General features: G+C 43.4%; 1 protein-coding gene and 1 pseudogene across 1 annotated transcript in view; both read left to right on the top strand.

The window, feature by feature from the left end:
- The window catches only part of LOC126194767 (uncharacterized), a 1,371,323-nt gene that overhangs the window by 1,131,475 nt on the left and 220,568 nt on the right, over positions 1-19,280 (top strand). The gene's annotated exons all lie outside the window — the stretch shown is intronic.
- LOC126197044 (5S ribosomal RNA) lies at positions 18,213-18,330 on the top strand (annotated as a pseudogene).

The following is a 19,280-nucleotide window of genomic DNA, read 5'->3' as shown; positions in this document are numbered from 1 at the left end:
AATAGAGAAATATCGGAAATGCCCTGAAAGCCCATATGAGCAGTTGATAGTAAATATAGACGGTTTTGAGCAGTAGGGCGGCAGTCACTGTTGTTGTTGTTGTTGTTGTCTTCAATGGTGCTGCTGTAAACGCTGTTCTGTACTGCGGAAGCCTCTTCGTCTCTGCATAACTTCTGCAACCTACATCCATTTGATCCTGTTTACTCTATTCATTCCTTGCTCTCTCTCCACAATTTTTACTACTCATACTTCCCTCCATTACTAACTGACGATTCCTTGATGCTTCGGGATATGTTCTATTGACCGATGCCATATATTTCTTTTTCCCCAACTCTATTTAGTACCTCCTCTCAAGTTACTCGATCTACCACACTAATCTTCAACTTCCTTCTACAGTATGTTTCAAATCTGCGAATGTGTTAATAGTGATTCTCACTCATTCTCGGATCTGTAAAACTACGCCGCTGTTGAGACTTTTAAATTGAGCGCAGTTTAGTAGTGGGAGCTGGATTGGATAACTGAAGCAGTAAGTAGTCGTTTTGAAGATAAAACCGATTCAGCTGTAAGTACTTTATTTATAAGCAAGACCGGTTTCGCAGCATTTTACCTGCAACATCAGGTGCAATAAAATCAAGTCAAAGTCCGATCAGAAAAGAGACAGGGTGACCCAGCGTTCATAGTTAGCAATTTTTCGCTCTGTAGCAGACGTCAGTTATAAAATAGCATAAAACGACATAGAACGCTCCCGTGATACTAGGAATATCAGTACCTGGTGAGCTAAGTGGAACCCATATATTGAAAAAGTAATCAAAAATCGTCCTTATACGATCATTTATGGAATTATATAAAATTTAGCAGCACCGGCGGCTCACCCGAAAAATGTCTGAAAGGTAAAGATCCACGGTATTCAATCTTAAATTGTAGTTCATTCCTCAAAAACTCCAATTTAAAACTAATTTAAGGCTTAGCACGAAACTGACAGGAAGTACATGGGGACCCGTTAGCTCACCAGGTTCTGGTATTCCTGGTATCACGGGAGCATTCTATATAGTTTTATGCTGTTTTGTAATTCAAATCGGATACGCAGTGAAAAACTGCTGACTGCGAACGCTGACGTCGTAACATTCTCTTTTCAGATCAGACTATGACTTGACTTTATTGCAGCTACTGATGCAGCTAAAATGCTGCGACACAAGTAGTGCTTATAAAGTACTTTCAGCTGAAGCGGTCTTACCTTCTGAATAGTATATTCAGGCTGTGGCCGCCCTGGAAGAAAACTCTTCTGCGCAGTAATTAAAAGAGTGGTAATGGCTCATTGTGGTTTGAAAGTCCCCACGACACTGCAGTGAGCACGTTTACGACAATATCCGCACACATCATAAAATACACTGCACGCAGTACCGAAAAAAGACTAATGATAACAGAAGACGCCAAATATTGGCTTCACGTATGTTCTGCTAGGGCTTTGAGACTTCGATTAACGTTCGTCATTGTTGGAAAAAAGATTGTCTCACGTCGTAACAGAAGATGAATTGATATACTATTAATTAGCAACGAACGAGTAAAATAATGACTGCCTGGAAATGTAGTGTTTATTAACTACAATATGTATGCTAAAAAGATAGAATCATTGATTTTTGAAGCAATAATAACCCAACCGTCGGTTCGAACTGGGCCACACCATATACATTACATACAATTACTATTCTGAATACTGCTTATAGAATAGTATTTATTAGACAGAACCATTTCTCTTTCATGAGCAGGAAAGCGTACTCTTGTGTTTAGGCGATTAGGATTGCACTTAACTCGTTTTTCAGTGAGCATTTTAATTACTATTGTCTTCGTTTAAAGCTATTCGTTTTTACAGATTATTAGAAAGATATAACTGTCGGCTCGTAATTAGTTTTTAAATAAAAGGCAACGTCTGTTGGACAAAGCATTCTTCTCATGTAAAACAAAACACACAAATTCGGTACGATGTTTAGAAAATTGCACTATTAGTGCAATACGTCGTTGGCGCTGCAGTGTATACAATCCACATAAAATCTAAATACTGAGGATTTGTTTATGTCCAGTTAACGTGGAGTTCCTTTTTCACAAATGGTTGCGCAGAACGGCTAAAACTTGGCGTACTCAGAACTCCGTTTATTGCAGTCACGCAACCCTGACTGTAAAGGCAATCGGAAACTAATGTTCTGTATTAACTGATCACCAGGCAAACGAGCGAGTTAACGCAGTCACCTCTGGAAAATATCAGATTCAGGAGCCGCCTAGTAGCATGGCTACACCGCAATCATTTCTAATAACAAAGTGTTTGCTCTCATTCGTATGTTAATTATAGTGGAATTTCTTTGGTTTGAAGCAGAACTCAAAAATGTGTATTGACAGCATATACATATTTGAAAATATAATTATAGAAATTTATTGTATTTGCTACAAATTTTCTACACATCCTAATGAGAATGCATTACATAAACATATTAAAGAAATATTCAGGACGTACATAAAATATTAATATTAATCCTCCTGAAATACGCGTTGCGCGAATGGTGGGAAAGTCGTCAATACCTAGTCTCGACTTCGTACATACACGATGCTGCCTATGACTCATGACAACAGCCTAAGAGAGCTCGACTAAGCATAACTGCAATTAAACCGACTACATGTCAAAATATAGCTTGATTCCACTGTAGAAGTTTGCACCGCATGCAACCACGCACGTTGTGGTCTGAGCTGCAAACAGTCACCTCCGTCCAAGTGAAAAGATACACAAATCGCTGCTAGTTCGATAGTATCTGAAAGTTTGTCTCTTGTGCGCAGACTGATACTAATAAGAGAAAGCTGAAAAAAAATTGTATGTCTTACCACCGTCATTTGCTATGTTACTTTATAACCACCAAGCGGAAAACGAATGGCTCGGGCTGTTCCCGTTGCACTCTCTTCCCAAACCGGCCACACGGCGGTTCTCTACGTCGCAGCTGAACAAAGTGGCGCAGAGGACATCGATTCGGATACCCGTCCCGTCGTCCACATGGACTTTTTACGGATTATCTACGGCTGGCGCCGTTTCTCCGTCGCCAGTCGCCAACTTCTTCTGTCTTGTCTTTCCTCAATGTTAACAGTCCTTGCTTCCATTGTCTTCTTCACATCATCTTGTCAGCTGCGCCGTGGGCGACCCCTCTTCCGCTGGGATCGTATCCTTCGTAGTATCCGCCTTTTCTACGGCTGCGATGTTATCCACAGTAGTATCCTACCTGGTATCCCATCTTCATACGTCCTTTTCATACGACCAAACTATATCCATTGTTTTTTGTTGGACCTCGTCACACATATGCCTAGCCATTTTCATCCTTTGTTGGTTTACGTCACATTTTTTTCTATCCATCCTAGCACACTTTTAGCTTCGTCTTAAATAAGTTGTCTCAGTGACAAGCAGTTTATTCTACATTCTGGTTTATAGCCTTGTACACCCTCTTATTCTTTGTCGTTCTTATCTTTTTATTCCACAGGAGAGAGTTAATTGTTTGTCCTTGTTACAGGTCGTCCTTTATAAATCCTACCGGCGATGTCATGACTACTTGTGCCCTGTTTATTAAATAATAGCCACAGGTACTCTTTCCACACCAACAGTTACTTCTCCATCTACCTCCAGATTATTTACTTTTCCCATTCGAACGGCCAAATAGTCACACTTCTTCATGTTAATCTTCAAGCCAGTCTTATTGTATTCTTCAAGATATTTTTTATCATATAACTCAGATAATTTTTAACTTCTGCTAATACAATCTGGTCATCAGCAAAATACAGGCTAAACGTCCTGCTGTCCTCTACTGTCGCTCCCATAACCTGGTGTTTTCTATGCCAAGTCTGTAGGACTGCTCCTAGATACACCTTAAAGAGAGTCGATGACACCCCACATCCCCGCCGGAGACTCTTATTCACTTACCAATCCTCTCTTTCGCTGTATTACTTTCATATAGTTTCAAATAGACTTTAGCAATGAAACTTCCTGGTAGATTAAAACTGTGTGCCGGACCGAGACTCGAACTCGGGACATTTGCCTTCCGCGGACAAGTGCTCTACCATCTGAGCTACCCAAGCACGACTCATGCCCTCTCCTCGCAGCTTTACTTCTGCCAGTACCTCGTCTCCTACCTTCCAAACTTTACAGAATCTCTGTAGGAGACGAGGTACTGGCAGAAGTAAAGCTGTGAGGAGGGGGCATGAGTCGTGCTTGGATAACTCAGATGGTCGACCACTTGTCTGCGAAAGGCAAAGGTCCCGAGTTCGAGTCTCGGTCCGGCACACAGTTTTACTCTGCCAGGAAGTTTCATATCAGCGCACACTCCGCTGCAGAGTGAAAATCTCATTCTGGAAACACACCCCAGGCTGTGGCTAAGCCATGTCTCCGCAATATCCTTTCTTTCAGAAGTGCTAGTTCTGCAAGGTTTGCAGCAGAGCTTCAGAAGATGGTAACTAAATTATTACGTCGCTGGTTCAGCATAGAGTAGTTGATAGAGTCCCCGAGTTACGAAATATTGTGTAGCGGATTTGCGTCCTCCAGTGTCCGATTTTTTTTCCACGTTCGCGTTTTTGGAAGACTGTGTGGCTTTCTTATTCAATTAATAGAAATATTTTCTGTAGTATTCGCTGTTATGTAAATATAGATGCGCTCTTTCTCAGGAATGAGTTTGTCCAATTTTTGATATTTTATTCCCTAAAGCCCTTACTGAATGAACATGGAACTTTCCTATTTGTCTTACAGCATGATCGTGGATATCAGAGTTTTTGTTTATGTATATTACAGGTAGAACAACACAACCAACATGGGGACAAAGGTGGAATGAAGCTTCTTATTAGAGCTAACGTAGGAATTTTACATGGGTCCATTTTCATAAATAAAATTATGTGTGATTTGGGAGCGAGATGCAGCCGACAGCTGCCTCTGCAGAGCGCTATAGTCTCAAACCACGTTAACTAGCTCGTCCCATGTGACGGTGGCGCTGTGTCGCGTGAGATTTGGTTTCCCGTCCACGTCAACGTTGGCTGCCTTATCCCGTGTGAGGACGTCTTCACTCTACACCTCTGCACCACACTGAGCCTTTTAAAGAATAGACACACGATTGTTACGTTACTACACCACCTGTTGGCAGATGACACTGAAACCTTTATCAGTACACGTCCCATCACCCATGTGACATATTCTGTCATCGCATAAAAATCGATGTCTTGTTTTAAGAAGTTAGATGTTTTCTTTTTTTCACCGGACTGAGTAACCACACAAAGGCACGAGGGACAGTATTTTGTTTTTCTTTTTTTTCAACCTCTGATCTGTCGCGCAATTAAACCACGGTAAAAAACCTTTGCACAGAAGTATTGTGCAGTGCCTCTAGTCGATCCCGTTGCGTCGCACTTCTGAGTTCTGAGTGCACAGTGAGCATGTATAAATGCTTAGAACAAGTGTGAATTGCCTGCTGAGGAATTCCCCCTGATTTCATGCAGCCCACATATCACAACAGTAACGAGTTTTCTTCTTCATGGCAACGCTCTAAAGCGTTTTCGACGGGAAGTGTTTGATCACGCCGAGATTTGGCTCCCTTTGATTTTCATCTGTTCACTCACATGGGCCGCTGACTGTTGAGGATAGCTTTTTGGCACAGACAATGAGATGCAGGATAGCATACGTAATTGGAGGAAAGCAACGGCTGTTGCCTTCTACGACAAGTTTATTAGAAATTTGATACAACGCGGCGACAAATTTTTAAGTCGGAGCGGCTACTATGTAGAGAAGTGCCTGAAACATGTAGCTAAATGATGCAAGTAAAACATTTTTTTATTTTCGCTGTGGTTTCCATTTCACGACCGATCGGAGGTTGAAAACAAAATAGCCCTCTTAGATTGGTTCTAAGCACTATGGGACTTAACATCTGAGGTCATCAGTCCCCTATACTTAGAACTACCTCAACCTAACTAACCTAAGGACATCACACACATCCATGCCCGAGGCAGGATTCGAATCTGCGACCGTAGCAGCAGCGCGGTTCCGGACTGAAGCGCCTAGAACCGCTCGACCACCGTCGTAGTTTCACTGGCCATTTCCCACTCATGCTAATTACTCCACTGCCTGCCGCCAGATCTTTTGAAATGTTGGAAACAAGCAAGTGCTTTAAAACGCCTACCATCCGGGGAAAAAGCAGCTTTGAGCCGGCTCGTAGTCCTCGAACACAATACCTGTAGGAGGATTAGGGAAAGAGCGTCGCATTAACACCATACTGAACAAAGCCCCCTTGACCCGGAATATGGCCGTGGGGTGTGCAACAGCCAGCAGAACTCAATATGTACGGAGATTTTATATTATAACGGTTTTGTGTTCTGCAAATGAGGTATTTACACTAGAGTATTACGAGCAGTTCCTGCCTTAAGTAGCAGAGTATGGGTGTATCTGTTGCATTAATTTCACAACCGACCCGTCACCAGACAATTTGGCGGTCGTCGGCTGAGAAATCCGTTCCGAATGTTGTGGTCCGGGCGGCCGGAGACGTCGCTTAATGGGGACCGGCTTGGCAAACAGCGCCCTCCCCTATATCTGTCAGCGGGAGCGTAAAGTCTGCCGTGGACCGTTGCTGCGGGGGTCGTTAGTCGTGACGCACGGGCTGCGCTCAAACAGCTGTTCGGCGACCCGACAAAACGACCGGGCGCGTCCCTGGCGTCAACTCGGCGTTTAGCTCCCAACTCTACGACAGCGGAGCCAACGCGTTAATGCTGTGTTTAATGAAGGGCACGAAGGAGTTAGCTGCAGTTCTCTTGGAAACGACAAATGCGCCTGATATCAATAAGTTACTATCCAGTTCATAACTAGCCGTATTAAAGTCATGGAAGTTATAAGAGATGCTGGAAGTGGTCCCCTTGAACTTGAAGACTCAGTTGCACACGTTTCTGCATATTCTTGAAGATGTATTGCTGAACATACACATCTACATCTACGTGATTACTCTGCTATTCACAATAAAGTGCCTGGTAGAGGATTCAATGAACCACCTTCAAGCTGTCTCTCTACCGTTCCACTCTCGAACGGCACGCGGGAAAAACGAGCACTTAATTTTTTCTGTGCGAGCCCTCATTTCTCTTATTTTATCGTGATGATCATTTCTCCCTATATAGGTTGGTGCCAACAGAATGTTTTCGCAACCGGAGGAGAAAACTGGTGATTGAAATTTAACGAGAAGGTCCCGTCGCAACGACAAACGCCTTTGTTTTAATGATTGCCACTCCGATTCACGTATCATGTCTGTGACACTATCTCCCCTATTTCACGATAATACAAAACGAGCTGTCCTTCTTTGTACTTTTTCGATGTCATCCGTCAGTCCCTCCTGATGCGGCTCCCACACCGCACAGCAGTACTGCAGAATAGGGCGGACAAGCGTGGTGTAAGCAGTCTCTTTAGTAGACCTGTTGCACCTTCTAAGTGTTTTGCCAATGAATCGCACTCTTTGGTTTGCTCTACCCACAATATTATCTATGTGATCGTTCCAGTTTAGGTTATTTGTAATTGTAATCCCTAAGTATTTAGTTGAATTTACAGCCTTCAGATTTGTATGACTTACCGTGTAATCGAAATTTAGCTGATTTCTTTTAGTACTCATGTGAATAACTTCACACTTTTCTTTATTCAGGGTAAATTGGCACTTTTCGCACCATACAGATATCTTACCTAAATCATTTTGCAAGTCGTTTTGATCATCTGATGACTTTACAAGACGGGAAATGACAACATCATCTGCAAAGAATCTAAGTCGGCTGCTCAGATTGTCTCCTATGTCGTTAATATAGATCAGAAACAATAGAGGGCCTATAACGCTTCCTTGTGGAACGCCGGATATTACTTCTGTTTTACTCGATGACTTTCCGTCTATTACTACGAACTGTGACCTTTCTGACAGGAAATCACAAATCCAGTCGCACGACTGAGGCGATACTCCGTAGGCACGCAGTTTGGTTAGAAGGCGCTTGTGAGGAACGGTGTCGAAAGCCTTCTGGAAATCTAAAACTATGAAATCAATTTGACACCCCCTTTCGATAGCACTTATTACTTCATGAGTATAAAGAGAATGTTGTGTTTCACAAGAACGATATTTTCTGAATCCGTGCTGACTATATGTTAATAAATAGTTTTCTGCGAGGTACTTCATAATGTTCGAATAGAGTATATGTTCCAAAACACTACTGCAAATCGACGTTAGTGATATAGGCCTGGAATTCAGCGGATTACTCCTACTTCGGGAATGATGTTCCGAATGTGGCGTATCAGTGGAGCTTAGAGTTCTTGTATAGTATGCGGATTGCCTTCATCGGCCTTTCTCTTCAACGTACCCCATAGAAAGTAATCTGGTGGAAGCCAGAGTCCTGAGAGACGATGAGATCACCGACGATGTCCTTTAAGAAGTTCATCGCCTTGTGGGCGTTGTGTGCAGTCGCCCCATCCTGTTAGAAATAGGCATTCTCAATTTCATCCTCATTCAGTTCACCTAGGAAGGGCTCCAGAATTCAGGTGCAGTACCGTTCTGCATTTATGGTGTCCTGAAAGGAAATCGGCCCAATGATGCTTTTACGAGTCATGGCGCACCAAACACCAATCTTTTGATCATGCAGTGGGGATACCAAAAACTCATGTAAATTCTCCGTAGTCCAAACACGACTATTTTAGCTATTCACGCAACCGGAGAGGTGAAATCATATCTCGTCCGTGAAAAACGTTGTGCCGGCCGCGGTGGCCGTGCGGTTCTGGCGCTGCAGTCCGGAACCGCGGGACTGCTACGGTCGCAGGTTCGAATCCTGCCTCGGGCATGGGTGTGTGTGATGTCCTTAGGTTAGTTAGGTTTAAGTAGTTCTAAGTTCTAGGGGACTTATGACCTAAGATGTTGAGTCCCATAGTGCTCAGAGCCATTTTTTTGAAAAACGTTGTGTCAAGAATCCCCTCACCATTGTCCTGCAGGAAGGATAGAAGCCAGTTGCAAAAGTTCCCACGCGCCGGGCGATCGGTGTCTCATTGTTCATACACGACCGACATTTTGTACGGTTACATGGACAGAGACTTCCGGAGAATCTTGTGAGTGGAACCCACAGACACGTGGGCCTGCTGAGCTAGTCGTCTAACCGATTTCTTTGGACTTCGCAGCACCATGTCTTGCACTCCACCACCTTCTCTTCGGATGTGGGTGTGGATGGCCTGTCTGATTTTGGAGCATTATGAACGCTTCCGGTCTTTCGAAACTTGGTGGTGAGGTTCCGTACAGCATTGCGGTTAGGCGTCTTAAGAACTTTACTGCAAATGCAGCTTCTCCTGCTGAGGTAAACTTGTCTACATTGCGAAACACATGCTCCACACAAAAACATATTTTGTTCAATCGTCAGCATGATGACCTGGATCGCAATGATGTTACACAAGACGTTGGTCTTCAATCATACCGGACCTGTGAACTAATAGAAATACCTTTTCAAACATGGGTCAAATATTTTAAACAATGGAAAATGTCGTATTAATAATTGATAATCATGTCTGTCATTACTTAGCACACCACAACATGGCACTGCATAGTTACTTTCTGAACACCCGGTGTATCACAGCGGCATCCTTCTATAAAATGGAGAGAAAAACGAATACCTTGTAGGAGTGGATATGGTCTTCATGGACAGCTGCGTATTTGTGTCGATCCACCTTCCTTCTAGAATGGTGAGTGTCCCACAAAAACATTCCCCAGAGCATATCACTCCCTCCTCCTCCTCCTCCTCCTGCTCCTTCTCCTCCTTTCTGAACCCCTTTGCTTTCAGACGTTTGACGCCGTACACCCCAAAGGCCATCTGTCCGATGATGTATAAAATGCTATACGACGCGAGTCAGTGGACGTGCAGCTGCGGTACTGGCGTGTAGATTCCAGCCTTCGTCGCCCACGAACAGCAGTCAGCATGGACGCATGAGTGCCCTTGGTTCATATGGACAAGTGGTCGCCAGCTGTGGTCTTCAGGCTGCACGTCGCCCTGATGGAGTATTCGCGCGGCCCGCGGTTCTCAGCCGTATTTTATAGTAATATGCAACTAGCAACTAAGAGCCGTGTTGTGTACATACTTCCGCGTAGTCAGCATGTACACAACTTCCCCACTAGAGCGCGCTCCGCTAAGCAGAACAGCGCAGGCGCAGCGCTCGTCCGTCTCCGCACTACGAGATGGCGCTTCCATAGAGACGGACCAAATGCTGCTTCCGCAGATCCACTTATTAATATGTAACGCAGCCAACGAGATCGCTGCTAACGTAGAGCCTTTTCTCCTTGCGGATCACACTTGCGCAGTGATACCTGAACGCTAGAGGGATTATAACGAGTGTACAGACCCCCTATTAGTCAGTCTGCATTTGTCTGCACCAGTCTGTACCAGTCTACATTAGTCTGTACCAGTCTGTACGAGTTCTGCATTTGTCTGTACCAGTCTATAGTCAAGTTTCAGTCTGCGCCTAATAAGATTACCATATTCCTGTACATAGCCATGAAGATAAATGTATAGACACTTTTGTCTAGTATCAGAGATATATATGTGAGAATAAGATTAACGTACCAGCACCAAAGCAACTTCAGATTTTCAATTGTAAATAGCATCCAGAACCAAGTTAAGTAATTTTTATGCTTGTTATTATTTTAATAAATGTATGTGAAAATTAATCAAGTTCTGTTTAAAGTTGGTCACCGTCAATCTGCTACTCTAAGCATGCAAATGGCATTTCTAGAGTCTGACCTAACGGCAGAAGATAAACACGGCACCATGAGACCACGAGACATATTGCTGACACTCGCCTACTTCGTTAGAGCGACAAGTCAAACAATCTGATGGTGTGTGTACCGAAGGTCTTACAGAACGGACACCACAAGCCGAAACCGAAAACGTCAACTAATGTTAAGGGCTTGTGTAGCTATCCTGCCCAGTAACGAACAAAAATACTCAGCGCCTCATTTTAATTGACGCTGGTAAACGCAGCCTTGAGCTAAGTGAAGTTGGCCCCTTACCTGTGGGTCATGGCGGAGGGGGATGGGGGGGGGGGGGGGTAGCGCGGCCACTGCGGCGTTAGAGGATGTGAGAGAGGGAATGTTATTTGTGTTTCTTCCAGTACTGACAGCTAAAGGTGGTGCGCGGTTCTACCAATAAACTGTTATGGCATAAATTTCAAACTGAAGTAATATGGATTAGTGAATGGGCATTACAAAGGCGGTCATCTTCAAATGCGGCACATATTTATAGCAAGGAATATGAAATTAAATTAAGGCTGCACTAATACAACGCAATGAGTAGAATAGAAATGACATTGAAAACATGTAGCATACATTTTTGATTGTGTTTCAAATATAAGTACGATTACTGTTATCACCTAATCATCTGCGCACACAGACAACACAAGAGCACTTCGTCAGGCAATTACATTGTCACGACTTTGGAGGCGCTGACGGCGGCAGCAGTCTGAAACGGAGAACACTCGGCAGCAAGTGTTGAGGACGATGCCGGCTTGTAACAACCGGTACTTGGGTACTGCCGACCAACTAATTGCATCCTTGGTATAGGCAACCTATTGGGGGCTAATAACATACTAATGTAGGTTACCAATTAATAAAAACACTTTAAATTATATATTTGTAGGGATACGCAGTCTGAGGTGTATAAAGTGCTATTTATACACGGTGATGAATGCAGACAATGTAGTGTTTTTCCATTTTGGTTTTACAGGTGCTTGACCATGTCTGTGTGAATTCCTAAGGGACTAAACTGCTGAGGTCATCGGTCCCTACACTTACGCACTAATTAAACTAACGTACGCTAAGAACACAAACACCCGTTATCGACAGGGGATCTCAAGTTGATTCGGTATTTCTATATTTCCGGAAAGCTTTTGACACCATTTCTCACAAGCGACTTCTAATCAAGCTGCGGGCCTATGGGGTATCGTCTCAGTTGTGCGACTGGATTCGTGATTTCCTGTCAGGAAGGTCGCATTTCGTAGTAATAGACGGCAAACCATCGAGTAAAATTGAAGTGATATCACGTGTTCCCCAGAGAAGCGTCCTGGGACCTCTGCTGCTCCTGATGTATATAAATGACCTGGGTGATAATCTGAGCAGTTCTCTTAGGTTGTTCGCAGATGATGCTGTAAGGTCATCCGAAGACCAGTATCAGTTGCAAAGCGATTTAGAACAGATTTCTGTATGGTGTGGCAGGTGGCAGTTGACGCTAAATAACGAAAAGTATGGGCTGATCCACATGAGTTCCAAAAGAGATCCGTTGAATTTCGATTACTCGATAAATAGTACAATTCTCTAGGCTGTCAATTCAACTAAGTACCTGGGTGTTAAAATTACGAACAACTTCAGTTGGAAAGACCACATAGATAATATTGTGGGGAAGGCGAGCCAAAGGTTGCGTTTCATTGGCAGGACACTTAGAATATGCAACAAGTCCACTAAAGAGACAGCTTACACTACACTCGTTCGTCCTCTGTTAGAATACTGCTGCGCGGTGTGGGATCCTTACCAGGTGGGATTGACGGAGGACATCGAAAGGGTGCAAAAAAGGGCAGCTCGTTTTGTATTATCAAGTAAAAGGGGAGAGAGTGTGGCAGATATGATACGCGAGTTGGGATGGAAGTCATTACAGCAAAGACGTTTTTCGTCGCGGCGAGATCTATTTACGAAATTTCAGGCACCAACTTTCTCTTCCGAATGCGAAATTATTTTGTTGATCCCAATCTACATAGGTATGAATGCTCATCAAAATAAAATAAGAGAAATCAGAGCTCGAACAGAAAAGTTTAGGTGTTCGTTTTTCCCGCGCGCTTTTCGGGAGTGGAATGGTAGAGAGATAGTATGATTGTGGTTCGCTGAACCCTCTGCCAAGCACTTAAATGTGAATTGCAGAGTAATCATGTAGATGTAGATGTAGACCCGTACCCGAGGGAGTGTGCTTGACCATGACAAGTAGTCGAAATTAGCTAATCGAGAGATAGCCTACTACGGACCATGTTTACTTTTATAAATAAAAAGATCGATAGGTATGCGGCCAGAGGTGCTGCCCCACAATGTCAGTATTCGCTCTTGAGCAGAAACGTTTGACGACCAGTGATATTGGTGTTCAGTTGCTCAACAGTTGCACGTCTGTTCCCCTGTGCACATCCGTGCAACCGTCGTCACCCTGTCATTTATGCCCCTGGTGCACCAAAAATGCCTCGGCGCCGATTTTGGATAGCGCCCTTTTGGCATGCACAGGATAGTTAACTACGGCGGCACGCGAACTGTTTACAAACTTAGCCGTTCCGAAAATGGTTCCACCTTTGTCCCGAAAGCCAGTTATTATACTCTCTTCGATGTCATATAAATCGCTCCGTTACCACATTGCAACAATGACTGCGCTGTTTCCGCCCCCCTCTCCCCCCCCCCCCCCCGACAATCGACACGATTTATATACCCTCCACTGCCAGTGCTGCCACCTACATTCTGTGAGTGGTTAGAGTGGTTAATGCATGTTGACGTCGAACATACAGGGTGGTGCACGAAATGTGTTACCAATTGTTTCTTTAACAGTTTACGACGCACATTAGATATCCCGCTGGGATCTCTGCAGCAGTACCACCAGAGCTTGGAAAAACAAATGAGTTACGAAATGACGTGTAATTCAAGTTACTGCCGCTAGGAGACTAGTGAGCAGCAATGGCTGACAATGGAAGACTGACGACACATCAACGATCGGCAATTGTGTTACTTTTCATGAAACGAAAAGCGTTGTTGTGACTCAGACAACAGTTTAACACACGACGGGTCCCTTGCAAGAAGACCATCCACAGGTTGTACGATAAATTTGTACAGGAAGGAACAGTATTGGAAGCGAAGCGACCTCGGCCTAAGCCTGTTTGTTCGCCGTAGAATATTGGAGCGGTACGAGCTGCTGTACAGAGAAGTCCCGGGAAATCGTGTAGAAAGGCAGCAATGCAACTGGGAATATCCAGACGCTCCGTTCAACGCATTCTTAAAAGTGACCTCCATATGTACCCATACAAGATGACCTGTGCACAGAAGCTCACTGAAGAACACAAGCAGCAGAGACTACTGTTTTCTCGGTGGGCGGAGGATAGGGAAGAAAGTCTCAACAACGTTTGGTTTTCAGACGAGGCGCATTTTCATTTAGACGGTGTGGTCAACAAACGAAATGTACGCTTTTGGGCCACTGAAAACCCACAAGTGCTTCATGAACGACAACATTATGCTCCGAGGATTACAGCGTGGGCAGCAATTTCCAGTCACGGACTTATTGGATCCTTTTTCTTTCAAGAAACTGTGAACAGCGAGCGTTATTTGAGCATGCTTCGCAATAGCTTCATTCCACAGCTTCTTGCTACTTCCTTGCCCTTCAACACGCAGTGGTCCATGCAAGATGGAGCAAGACCACATACTGCACACACTGTTTGGAGTTTTTATACGAGCATTTCGACATGTGGATCATTTCACTCAGGTTTCCAGGTCGCTTCAATGACGGAGAAAATTGGCTCCCCAATAGTCCAGACCTAAATCCATGTGGCTTTTTTCTTTGGGGGTACCTAAAGGAAAATTTTTTCCCGAAACATCCACGTGATTTAATGGAGCTCAGAAGACTTATTCTTCAAACTTTCAGTGAAATTGCGGAAGATATGTGCCGTAGGGTAATCACTAACTTCAGTGTTCGTTTTAAGGAAGTTAGGAAACGAAATGGTGGACATATTGAGCATATGCTGGGTTAGAACAAATCTCCATGGACGGCTCTTCATTGTAGTATATGTTCCTTTCAGATTGTATTGACAATAAAGTTTATATTCAAAAACAGAATGGTAACATATTTCGTGCGCAACCCTGTAGTTGGTGGTCACGTTAATGTGACTGGGCCGTGTATAAAAGATACCAGAAGTGTCTTGTGGACGTTTTTAATTAACTGAATCTGCAGTTTAAAAAAAATCCGATTTTTACCTTCTGCTTTAATACAGTTTTCCACTTGGGCTCTGATAGTTATTATAATTTCTTCTAGGCTGCACAACTGGTTTAGGCTTAAAAAGCCATTTTACAAACTTTACCCTGAGCAAAGTGGCACGGATATGAAAATGGCAGCGAACCTGTATCATGTGATCATTCGTGATGCTTTATAAATTGTAGTAAAAATGATACTTTTCGTTAGGGTTTATAAACTGTGCTCTTACGGCAGGGAAATAGCCTCGATTCAACTTTAACTTACGGCAGTCACACTGGATTTCCTGTTCTGCCTTGGCTTACATAATCCACACATTCCCAGAAATACTGAATAATCTTTCCACTTCTACTAACAGGTCACTCCACACTATCAATAGTCGTTGTCATGAAGGAAAAAATCAATCAGTAAATGATTTGTCCAACAGCTGTTACACGTGAAAGAATTCCAATTAATATAATACAATGAAACACTACAGACAAACCATTTTATTGTGGAAGGAACATCCTCAAGTAGCCCGAAATTTTCTGAAATCGAATTTCAAACGAACACGCCGTAAATTCATTTCCAGTTAACGAAATGGTCAATAGAAGGACATGTCAGAATACCAGAGTAAGAGCGTTGATCGCCAGAGACGTGCGACAGAACAAATTGCTGGCACTTATTACATCTCTCACTAAGTTATTAGAAAACGAGAAGATTACGCTAGGTAATGAGTGTAAAAAATGGTAGCGGAAATTTAAAGATTGCCTGGAATGCTAGGCGAGCGGGTGATATGATTAAGAGCGTCGTTAAGCGGCGCCCCGCGCTGATTTATCGTTTTCCGAGAGCCTCGCACTGCGTCGCCGACTGCTCACTTAATGCAGGCGCGTCCGACCGGTTCTGCGGCAGACTTTCCCGCGCCCGGGAACCTGTGGGGCCGGGTGCGATTCGCCGGGCGGTCGCTCACCCACGCACCGCGCGTTCATTCAGGAGCGACGCCGCTGCGGAGAGAAAACAGTTCGCTGAAAATGGCAGATACCAGAAGAGGGAGAAGAGGAAACAGTTGCTCGAAAGAAAAACAAGTCTTCGCTGCAAGGGAAACAATACTTGAATCGACGTGTTTCGCCCTACTGGGGCATCATCAGAAAATGTTAACATACAGTAAAAACTCGATTAACCGTCAGTCTTTAAACCGTCAGTTTCTGTTAACCGACACTGCTGTAACAGCATAATAATATTGTAATAACAGAATGCTCTAAGGTGCAGTGACGCGTTCGCTTTGTTTATTTACTCTGTTTTAGTGGAAAGTGAATGTACCCGCCCGCCGTAGAATGGTACATAAAATATGACCTTCAGTTGACGTGCTAACACATCTCTCCCTTTTCTTGTCTTTGTCTCACTTGTGAGTCAACAATCACCACTGGATCGGTTTCCAGTTGTGGCGAGAAGACTGTAATTGTCGCAGTGTATCTAGCGGGCTGTGCTGTGCTACGTGTTTTCTACTTGAATAAGCTTTATTGACTAATATTTTACACTACCGTATTTAGTGCAGTTGTGTGTGATACAGTGACTTGATAAAATGTCTGAAAGACGTAAACTTGTTGTTTTAGGACTTCATCAAAAACTTGAAATTATAAAACGCTTAAGAAAGGGCGAAACTGCGACAAGTGTAGCGCTGATTTATGGTATTGGAAGAACAACAGTTAACGATATAAAACGTGATGCTGATAAAATAGAACAACATGTGTCAACAATGTAGAGCATGGATGGAGATGTGCGAACAAGAAAGACAATGAAACCTGCAAAATGTGATGAATTGGACACCGCAATGTACCGATGGTTTATACAAGCAAGAAGTCAGGGGATTCCACTTTCAGGGCCTATAATAATGGCCAAGGATGTTGAAATGAACAACAACCTTGATGGTGACTCATCTTTTAAAGCAAGTAAATTTCGTCATGGTATTCGCCAACTTGATATCAGTGGAGAAAAACTCAGCGCGGATAGCTCTGTAATTGCTGAGTTCCGGGACCAATTTAAAGGAAAAATGGCTGAATTGAATCTCGTTAGGGAGCAAGTATACAATTGTGATGAATCTGGGCTTCATTGGAAAGCTTTACCACAAAACACATTAGCATCACTCTCTCAAAAAACTGCTCCAGGTTTCAAAGTACAAAAAGATCGCATCACTGCTATGGTTTGTGCAAATGCGACCGGCAATCGTAGGCTACCCCTACTTGTGACTGATAAATCAAGAAAACCTCGTGCATTCAAGAATTTGAATTTGAATGCTCTCCCTGCACAATACTACGCCCAGAAGAGTGCTTGGACGGATCAATCAATTTTTTCTTACTGGTTTCACAAACAATTTGTACCTCAAGTTAGAGCGCATTTGGCTAAAAAAAAAGTTGCCACAGAAAGCGCTATTGCTGTTAGACAATGCCCCAACGCACCCTACTTGTGAAATGAAAAGTGATGACGGCAACATAACATGTCTCTTCCTTCCAGGAAACACAACCTCACATATACAGCCCATGGATCAGGGAATCATCAAAAACGTGAAACGTCGTTATAGAAAAATATTTATCGAAAGTTTGCTCTCATCTGATGAATCAACATCTGTAAAACAGTTTTGGAGGTCTTACAGTATTAAAGATGCCATTTTCAATGTTGCCAGTGCATGGACTGATTTGTCAGTGTCAAATCTCAAGAACGGCTGGAATAAACTTTGGTCTCAACCTAGAGGTACTAAAAAATTCGCGTTCGTTAAATCTGCAAACTTTGTATTGTATCAAAATTTTCAGAGGATGATCCAGTATGGCGAAACGCGTCAATAAAAGTATTGTTTCCCCTGCAACTATGACATTTTTATCGAAATACTATCGACGGCTGCTTTACCAGATACACTATGGAGTAGGAAGAACTGCACAGTCATTTACTCCTCATTGTTTCTGAGGGTTCCGTCCCTCAGTTGGTACAACCGGGCTCTTATAGGATCACTTTGTTGTCCATATGTCCGTCTGTCTGTCTGTCCAACTGTTAAGAGCCATTTTCCTCAGGAACGGGTATCTGTGTCACTTCGAAATTGGTGTCACGTACAGAGTGGGATCCCTTCGCGGTGTAAACAATTTAAACTTGCAAGTGGATACGATAAAAATTTACGACCATTTATACCACGTATTTTAATACTCGTAAACATACTGATGGGCAACGGCCTTGCCGCAGTGGAAACACCGGGTCCCGTCAGATCACCGAAGTTAAGCGCTGTCTGGCGTGGTCGGCACTTGGATGGGTGACCGTCCAGGTCGCCATGCGCTGTTGTCATTTTTCGGGGTGCACTCAGCCTCGTGATGCCAATTGAAGAGCTGCTCGACCGAATAGTAGCGGCTCCAGTCAAAGAAAACCATCATAACGACCGGGAGAGCAGTGTGCTGACCCCACGCCCCTCCTATCCGCATCCTCATCTGAGGATGACACGGCGGTCAGATGGTCCCGATGGGCCACTTGTGGCCTGAAGACGGAGTGCTAATGGTAAAACATTCTCATAAACACAAATAACCTTATAGGTAGGGCAACCACACCAAAAGAAGCTGTGCATAGTGTGAAGAACACTGCAACAATTTAAATTCAAAGATGGTAAAATAGTCTGCATTAAACTGAGTGAAAGTCCAAATCCGCAATAGCTTTTTATTGTGTTTTTCCCTGTATAAGGACTGGTTTCATGCCGGGGAGGTACAAGTTCAAGCCATATAAAACGAATACTTAATGTGACACTACTTCCAACGTGCAAGTGCTTATAAAAACATCTCATTCCTTGGTAAAACCGTGCATGAACCGGCAGATAGGCGTCCGATCCGAACCATGTATGATCAGTTAGTCACCAAACACCATATAGTAGAGTACAAGTTGTACCGTGCCTTTCAATGCTGCACATTCATTGGCTTATCCTCCTCAGACCGGTCGTTAGTCATTTTTAACGTGAGTTACATCAAAGGGCACATCCATATATTGAAATATAAAGTTTTACTTAGCTGAATGTGTTGATGGCAGCTTCCGTTGACTTCTTTAGATTTTTCCAGTGTGTAGAAAAGTAACTGATGAAAGGATTGTGAAAATATCGTTATTTTCAAATTATTAAATGAAGTATCTGAACTTTCAAACATTTCTATTCTGAAAATTCTCACACACTGTAATGACACAATGTGATCTAACAATTATTTCGCTTTCTCCAGCCTCACGAAATAGCTTGCCCACGACTTACCACAACTTCCCGC

Source organism: Schistocerca nitens, chromosome 7, assembly GCF_023898315.1.
Source record: "Schistocerca nitens isolate TAMUIC-IGC-003100 chromosome 7, iqSchNite1.1, whole genome shotgun sequence".
In the NCBI taxonomy this organism is placed as follows: domain Eukaryota; kingdom Metazoa; phylum Arthropoda; class Insecta; order Orthoptera; family Acrididae; genus Schistocerca; species Schistocerca nitens.
This window is presented reverse-complemented; position numbering and strand designations above follow the sequence as displayed.